Source organism: Lepidochelys kempii, chromosome 5 (genome assembly GCF_965140265.1).
Source record: "Lepidochelys kempii isolate rLepKem1 chromosome 5, rLepKem1.hap2, whole genome shotgun sequence".
NCBI lineage: Eukaryota > Metazoa > Chordata > Testudines > Cheloniidae > Lepidochelys > Lepidochelys kempii.
This window is the reverse complement of record NC_133260.1, coordinates 52,140,770-52,149,446: the sequence shown is the minus strand read 5'-3', so window position 1 is coordinate 52,149,446 and position 8,677 is coordinate 52,140,770.

Sequence of the window (8,677 nt, the reverse complement as noted above, 5' to 3'; positions counted from 1 at the left end):
GCTGTTACTCTGAAACCTGTCATTATTCAAAAACCAGTCGGAGAACACTTCAATCTTTTTGGTCACTCGATTACAGACCTAAAAGTTGCAATTCTTCAACAAAAAAACTTCAAAAATAGACTCCAACGAGAAACTGCTGAATTGGAATTAATTTGCAAACTGGATACAATTAACTTAGGCTTGAATAAAGACTGGGAACGGATGGGTCATTACACAAAGTAAAACTATTTCCCCATGTTTATTCCCCCACCCCTACCCCCCACTGTTCCTCAGTTGTTCTTGTCAACTGCTGGAAATGGCCCACCTTGATTATCACTACAAAAGGTTTTTCCCCCCAGCTCTCCTGCTGGTAATAGCTCACCTTAAGTGATCACTCTCGTTACAGTGTGTATGGTAACACCCATTGTTTCATGTTCTCAATGTATATAAATCTCCCCACTGTATTTTCCACTGAATGCATTCGATGAAGTGAGCTGTCGCTCACGAAAGCTTATGCTCAAATAAATTTGTTATTCTCTAAGGTGCCGAAAGTACTCCTTTTCTTTTTAGAAATCTTGTGCTTCTTAAAAATTCCACAAAACAACTTATGTTTGTTCTGTGTGTCTCAACTTATTTCAATTTGATCTTCACTTCTTGTCAGATAAGAGTATTGCACCCTGTAAGTTTTCTGTTTTAGTTACTGAACAGTTTGTATTGTGCTATTGAAGCAGATGTACCAGTAGAGGGAGTATGCAACTGTAGTTCTCCTTTGAAAGTAGAGTGAACTGCTGGAAAAGATGTGGGCTATTTACAGTTTTAAATGAAAGGTTATATTTGACTGGGTATATTTTCCAATTGACTCTTCCTTAAAATAGAAATGCTTCTTTATAATAGACCTTACTGCAGGAGATTCCCAGAGAATCTAGACCTAGAAAAGGAACAAGAGGAATACCCCCGCATAAAAGTAATATATATGGCAGAAGGAAAAAGGCCATCTTCTAATGGTGAGAACCTGGTAGAAATGACCCCCAACTTGTTCCCTGCAGTATTAATACCTAGAGAGTGGCTGGTGCTTCTAATCCTGCTTGTTCCAGTTCCTCTAATGTAAGATAAAACTGGTCATACTGGGTCAGAACAATGGTCCATCTAGCCCAGTATCCTGCCTTCTCTCAAGGCTGGTGCCAGATGCTTCAGAGGGAATGAACAGAACAGGGCAATTTTCAAGTGATCCATCCCCTGTTGTTCAGTCTCAGCTTCTGTACAGATATCATGTGGTCAGACCCTGGTGGAAATAGCCAGCTCATTTTCTGCAGTAGCAGGAGAATATCTGGAGTTTTCAACCCTTGTTACTTGAAAAATTTTCAAATATTTTCCACAGTTGCTAACACAGGTTGAAGGCCATTGGTTGTAGCAGTGGAGAAAGTCATAGTTCACCAGCTGGGGAGAATCTTTTAAGCCAATCTGTTCACAATAGAGATGGGCATAGAGTTTTCCATATAGTAGGTGCCATGTAATTGGCCACTAGTTGGTCCTGTACTGTGGCCAATGAGATTTTTTAAAGTTGTTTTTCTACATCATTGTGGGCCAAACTTCCAGTCACTGTGGTGCACAGTGGAGTTCAAAAAAGCCGCCAGATAGCCCCCTTTTAAAGGAAATTTTGCATTGTGAGGACTGTGCACCACAACTATACCAGTGTGGGGGGACTTACGTTACTTTGAAAGGGGGAATAATTATGCTGGCAAAAGTAGAAGTTGTTGTGAGGAGCAGACAAAATTAAATGTCAACCAGGCTGTGTCCAAAAAAAAAAAAAAAGGACATTTTTCCAGTACAACTTTCTAATGTAGACCAGGTTTTAGTGACTGGGGTGTAAGGTGTCCTTTCAAAACTGCATGTAGTTACCTTCAGTGCTTGTGTAAAATTCACAACTACATGCACAAGTGGCCAGTTAGATGGCTATGAGGTTAAATGATTACATAATGGTTGGGGTGCTATGATCGCTGCCTATCATTCTAACCAGTACCTTTTCATTGTTTCCTTGTTGTCTGTCTGTTTGCTGATTCCACTTGTCTCTCATATTTAGATTGTAAACATAGCAGGGACAATGTTTTTGTTTTGTGTTTGTACAATGCCTTGCACAGTGAGGGCATGACCCACGACTGGGAGCTCTAGGTACTACCATAATACAAATAAATAATAATGAAATAATAATAATTAGTAATTAAAAACATAACTATCCATTTGTGTGCATGGTTACAGTAATTGCATGTGCAAATCTGGAGAGTGCTTAACTTTACACACGAGTAATCCACAGAACTGCAGGGTGGGAGCCTTAGGCTGCGTTTGTGTATAGATCTTGGACTTCCTTTACTGAGAATTTGGCTCATGAAGATGACCTGCAAATAATTTTTTTAAGTTGGGTTTATGCATTATTATTGCTTCTTTCAGGACTTCTAAAAAGACCTGCATGGTTGTTTTTTTTCAAAGGTTTTTATTTTTCTGCTTGTTTTTTTACTTCAGTACTATTACAGATGTCTAGTTTAATGTTGCCTGGTTTTGCTGGAGGATTTCTTGGCAGTGGAGATACTCACGAGATTAATATTGTGAGTTCTCAGACCTTTACTGGGAGTGGGCCATTGAATCTTTAACAAAGACATTCTTTCTCCTGAGTGTTAATTGAACATTAGTGGAGTAGCGTCTAACCTTTTCAGTCTAATGGCCAAACGCTATTTCAAGAAGTTTAGGGGGCCACAATCAACATTGTTTTGCTCCTTTTTCACTGCTCAAGCAGTGCAATGGGAGCAGAAATCACTTGCAAATCCCCCATTTTAGATTTCCTGATGTGAGAAAATTTTCAGTGGGCACAGAGTTGGCATAGCCATTTCCTGTACTTCCCTGCAAGCAGCCTATGGCACAGGGAGCATGTTGGAGGTGGAGAGCTATCCTCCAGTGTTGTATGGTCCCTAGCAGACTGTTGCTAGCCACTGTGCAAATTAGACCAGCTGCTTGTACCCGGTCTGGGGCAGAGGATCATGGAGCCATAACTGTCTGTTGGTTCTCAACTTCTCCTTTTCCTCTCTGGGCTGCCGGGGGTGGCTGTCTGGAGAAGGGGTGTTGTCCTTTTCTAGCAGCTCCCCTAACTGCAGGCAGTGAGGCAGAGCCAGCCAAGTTCCTATCTTGCTCTCCTTGGGGTTCCCACACACCAACAGGTAAGACAATAATGGAGTAACTAATGTTACTCTCATCTTCCTCCCCTGTGATGAGCAGTCAGTCGGTAGGGGAGCTGCTGAGCAGCTGGAGCAGGGAAGGGTCAGCAGCTTTTAAGCTTATTTATCTACATGGGACCTGTCATAAATATAAAGGGAAGGGTAAACCCCTTTGAAATCCCTCCTGGCCAGGGGAAAGCTCCTCTCACCTGTAAAGGGTTAAGAAGCCAAAGGTAACCTCGCTGGCACCTGACCAAAATGACCAATGAGGAGACAAGATACTTTCAAAAGCTGGGAGGAGGGAGAGAAACAAAGGGTCTGTGTGTCTGTCTATAGTCTGTCTTTGTCGGGGATAGACCAGGAATGGAGTCTTAGAACTTTTAGTAAGTAATTTAGCTAGGTATATGTTAGATTATGATTTCTTTAAATGGCTGAGAAAAGAATTGTGCTGAATAGAATAACTATTTCTGTCTGTGTATCTTTTTTGTAACTTAAGGTTTTGCCTAGAGGGGTTCTCTATGTTTTTGAATCTAATTACCCTGTAAGATATCTACCATCCTGATTTTACAGGGGGGATTTCTTTATTTCTATTTACTTCTATTTTTATTAAAAGTCTTCTTGTAAGAAAACTGAATGCTTTTTCATTGTTCTCAGATCCAAGGGTTTGGATCTGTGGTCACCTATGCAAATTGGTGAGGCTTTTTATCCAACATTTCCCAGGAAAGGGGGGGTGCAAGTGTTGGGAGGATTGTTCATTGTTCTTAAGATCCAAGGGTCGGGAGGATTGTTCATTGTTCTTAAGATCCAAGGGTCTGGGTCTGTAGTCACCTAGGCAAATTGGTGAGGCTTTTTACCAAACCTTGTCCAGGAAGTGGGGTGCAAGGTTTTGGGAAGTATTTTGGGGGGAAGGACGCGTCCAAACAGCTCTTCCCCAGTAACCAGTATTAGTTTGGTGGTGGTAGGGGCCAGTCCAAGGACAACGGGTGGAATATTTTGTACCTTGGGGAAGTTTTGACCTAAGCTGGTAAAGATAAGCTTAGGAGGTTTTTCATGCAGGTCCCCACATCTGTACCCTAGAGTTCAGAGTGGGGGAGGAACCTTGACAGGACCGTTTTAGAAATAAGTGCCTTTTTTGGTTTAGCTAAAACTCCTTTCAAAGCAACATAAGCCAAACTGAAAAAGGCACTCTTATAACAGAATAAAGGAGGGTCCACACAGGAAGCTATATTGGTATAACTATATCAGCTTAGCTTATACTAGTGGTTTTCCCATGTAGACAAGCTCTTAGAGTGCTCCCAGATCATACCCGACCTGTTTCTGGGACTGCAGGGGAAGTGGTGGGAGTAGGTGCCCCCTACTTCCTCCCCCATAAAAACAACCTGATTCAAATACTGCAGCAGAAAAATTACAGGGTGCAGCTCTAGGAACAAATTTTCAAGACCGTAATCAAATACACATATTCTCCTATATGTGATCACCCTTAAAGGCAACAATTTAGAGCTTCAGGGGCAACAGGTTTATTATACATGTAGTGACAAACTCAGAAAGGCTAAAGGCATAAAATGAATTACAACTAGCTAGGGACAAAAACGGCAATAAAAAGTGGTTCCATAAACATATTAGAAATATTATATATATATATATAATAAGAGGATGACGAAGGAAAGTGTAGGTCCATTACTTGAGAGAAGGAAAGCAAATAACAGAGGAGGCAAAGTGTTGAATGCCTTTTTTGCTTCTCTCTTCACTACAAAGTTTAATTATGACAAGATACTTAACACAATTAATATTAACCAGGGGGAAAGAACTCATGCCAGAATAGGGAAAGAACGGGTTAAAGTATATTCAGATAAGTTAAATGTGTTCAAATTGGTAGGGCCTGTTGAAAGTCACCCCAGAGTACTTAAGGAGTTAGCAGAGACAATCTAAGAACTTTAGTGGTTATTCAAGAACTCATGGAGGACAGGTGACATCCCAGAGGACTGGAGAAGGCCAAATATAATACCTATCTTTCAAAAGGGGGAAAGACCAACCCTGGGATCTTCAATAAGGAAGGATAAAATTGATCATTTAAATACATAAATCGATTGTTTTCATTTAAATTAAATGTAGGTTTATTTTTAGAAATACACCTATTTAAAATTAACTTTGAAATTGCCAACCCACGTTAAGGCCTAAACTTATCATCAATTAAAATTATTTAAATTAAATACAAAATATGTTAAGCAGCACATATTTTCTTCCAAGTTTTAAACAATCAAACCACTGACCTGGCTGAGCACCTGGGACCATAGTTTGTTGAAATGCTAAACAAGCTTTTGACATCAGTGGCCTTTTCTGAAGGTGCAGTGAGAATATTTCCTTCATTTCAGTTTATTCAGCTAGTTCAGTTCAATGACTAATTAAACCAGTTGGGAGTAGAAAAAGCAGAAAAGCTTGTTTTTCTCTTCCAATTGATGAATAAAAAGTAGGTGTGAGAGGATAAGATTTACTAGTTCTAAAATCTTGAAGGACACGGTGATCAAAAACAATTAGTTGAATTCACTAACTACAAATCACTTAGTTTTAAATGTTAAAAACATTCTGATAAACTTTTTTCTTATGTTTCCAACACATTTAAAGTAGTTTTATTTAATACAAAAAATTAAAATTCTGTTTTTATGCATTTTTGATTAAATTTGAATTTCCATTGAAATAGAGGTTGACACAAATCACAAGTAAAAATTAATAATCTAATAAGAAATGCATCATTCCACATTTTCTTACATCATAAAAATTGTAAAAAATAATATGAATAAATGTAAATTAAACCATATAACTGGTTTAACAAATGTGCATAGATATACTGTATCTTCCTGATTAGCAAAAAGAAGCACCACATTTGATTTAAAAGCTATATTTGGTTGCAAATCAACATGCGTTAATTGTTAGCAACCAATGAGAATCAACCTTGTTTAGGAAAATAACTAAAAAGTGAAAATGCAAAATGCAATTAAAACTGATGATTTAAATCAAAGTTTCCTGCTTGATTAACATTTGTGATTTAAATCAATGTGCCCTGATAATCCAGGAAGATACTAGAGCAAATTATTAAACAATAAATTTGCAAGCACGTAGAGGATAATAGGATGAGTAATAGCTCACATGGATTTGTCAAAAACAAATATGCCAAAGCAATCTAATTTCCCTCTTTGACAGAGTAACTAGCCTATTGGATGGGTGGAAGCAGTAGATATGATGTATCTTGACTTTAGTAAGGTTTGAGATACAGTTCCACATGACATTCTCATGAGAAAATTAGTGAAATATGATCTAGATCAGGGGTTCTCAAACTGTGGGTCGGGACTCCAAAGTGGGTTGTGACCCCATTTTAATAGGGTTGCCAAGTATGGTGTTAGACTTGCTGGGGCCCAGGGACAATGCTGAAGCCTGAGCCCCACACTGCCCGGGGCCAAAGCCCGAGCCTGACCGAGGGCTTCAACCCTGGGCAGGGGGGCTAAGGTTACATGTGCCCCACCTAGAGCAGAAGCCCTTGGGCAGCTTTGGCCCCCCTACCAGGGGGTGGTGGGGCCTGGGCAGGCTCTGGCTTCAGTCCCCGCTCCTGGGATCATGTAGTAATTTTTGTTGTCAGAAGGGGGTCACGGTGCAATGAAGTTTGAGAACCACTGATCTAGATTAAATTACTATATGGTGGGTGCATGACCGATTGAAAAACGGCCCTCCAAGAATAGTTAGCAATGGTTTGCTGTCAAACTGGGAGGACATATCCTTCAGACGTCGGTCCTGGGTCCAGTACTATTCCATATTTTCATGAGTCACTTGGATGATGGAGTAGAGAGTATACTTTAGAAAATTTGCAAATGGCACCAAGCTCAGAGGGGCTGCAAGCACTTGGGAGGTCAGGTTTAGAATTCAAAATACTCTTGTTAAATTGGAGACTTGGTCAGAAGTCAATAAAATCAGACTCAATAAAGAGAAGTGCAAGGTACTACACTTAGGCTTGGTCTAGCATGGCTCAGCCGTGCCTCCATTGCTGCTACTTGTGTTACTGCGGATACATTGCTATTTGTATTCATGTTAGCTCAGTGGGATCTGGTACAAGTATGTCTACAGAAGCACGGGACTCACAGCCTTAACTTAGAGTGTCGATAAGAAGGAAAATAAAACACACAACTAGAAAATGGGGAATAACTGGCTAGGCAGTAATACTACAGAAAAAGATGTGGGAACTATAGTGAATCATAAATTGAACGAGTCAATAGTGTGAGGTGGTTGCAAAAAAAAAAAAAAAAAAGAGGTAAATATTCTGGGATGTATTAACAGGAGTGTTGAATGTAGGACAGAAAAAGTAATTGTACAACTCAACTCAGCACTGGTGAGGCCTCAGCTGAATAGGATGTCCAGATTTGGGCCCCACCCTTTAATAAAGATGTGGACAAATTGGAAAGAGCCCAGAGGAGAGCAACAAAAATGATAAGAGGTTTGGAAAATATGACCTCTGAGGGGATGTTGAAAGAACAGGGCATGATTTGTCTAGAGAAGAGAAAGCTGAGGAGGGACACGATACGTCTTTAAATAAGCAAAAGGTTGTTATAAAGAGGATGGCTATCAATTGTTCTCCATGTCCACTGAGGGTAGAAGAAGAAATCAGCTTAGTTTGCAGCAAGGCTATATCGTTTGGATATTTGCAAAACACTTCCAATGAGAAGGATAATTAAGCACTGGAACAAGTAACCTAGGGAGGTTGTGGAATTCCTATTGTTAGAGGTTTTAAGATGTTAGAGTTACCGTAAACCTTGCTGGGTAGACAGATCCTGAATTTCTAATGTTAAAAAAGAAGAAAAATATATCTTTATTACCGGCTAACTTTAATATATGTTTTTTCCAATGCAATTGTCTTGCTGTATTTCCCCCCATTTATAGGGCTTTACTCCTCTGCAGAAAGAATAAATTGATTTTGCTATTAAATAATTTGTTATTGCCAGTAAGAACTAACACAGATATAGAAGCAATTAGAATGCATATACTACAGGTAAAAAATATCAACAAAAATCAATGAATGGAATTTAATTTTCATTTTTAATAAGCCAGGAAAAATACTGGGAGTCTCAGGCTTTCATTTTAAAACTGAAAAAATCTGATGTGGTCTCAACCACACCAGTTTGAGTAAATGGATACAGCTAGGTCTCACCCTGCTCTGTTTTGTTCTCTGCAATGTGGAAACGGTGTATACCGTACAATGTCAAGGCTGTTTGCAAGGACCCAAATCACCATAGGGCTCCCCTAAATTTTCAGGCTGGCCCCTCCAGTCTTGCCAACAGAGCAATTTACAGGGCAGGAAAATTTCTCTTCCTTCACCAGCAGAACCAGAGTGGTGGCTAGGACTAGCTTGTTCACTGCGAAGCATTGCTGGACTGAAGCACTCCCCAGAATTGTGTCCACACATGGTTGCTTACCTTGCTTCGGTTGTGTCTAAGACGCACCCAAACTCAGAA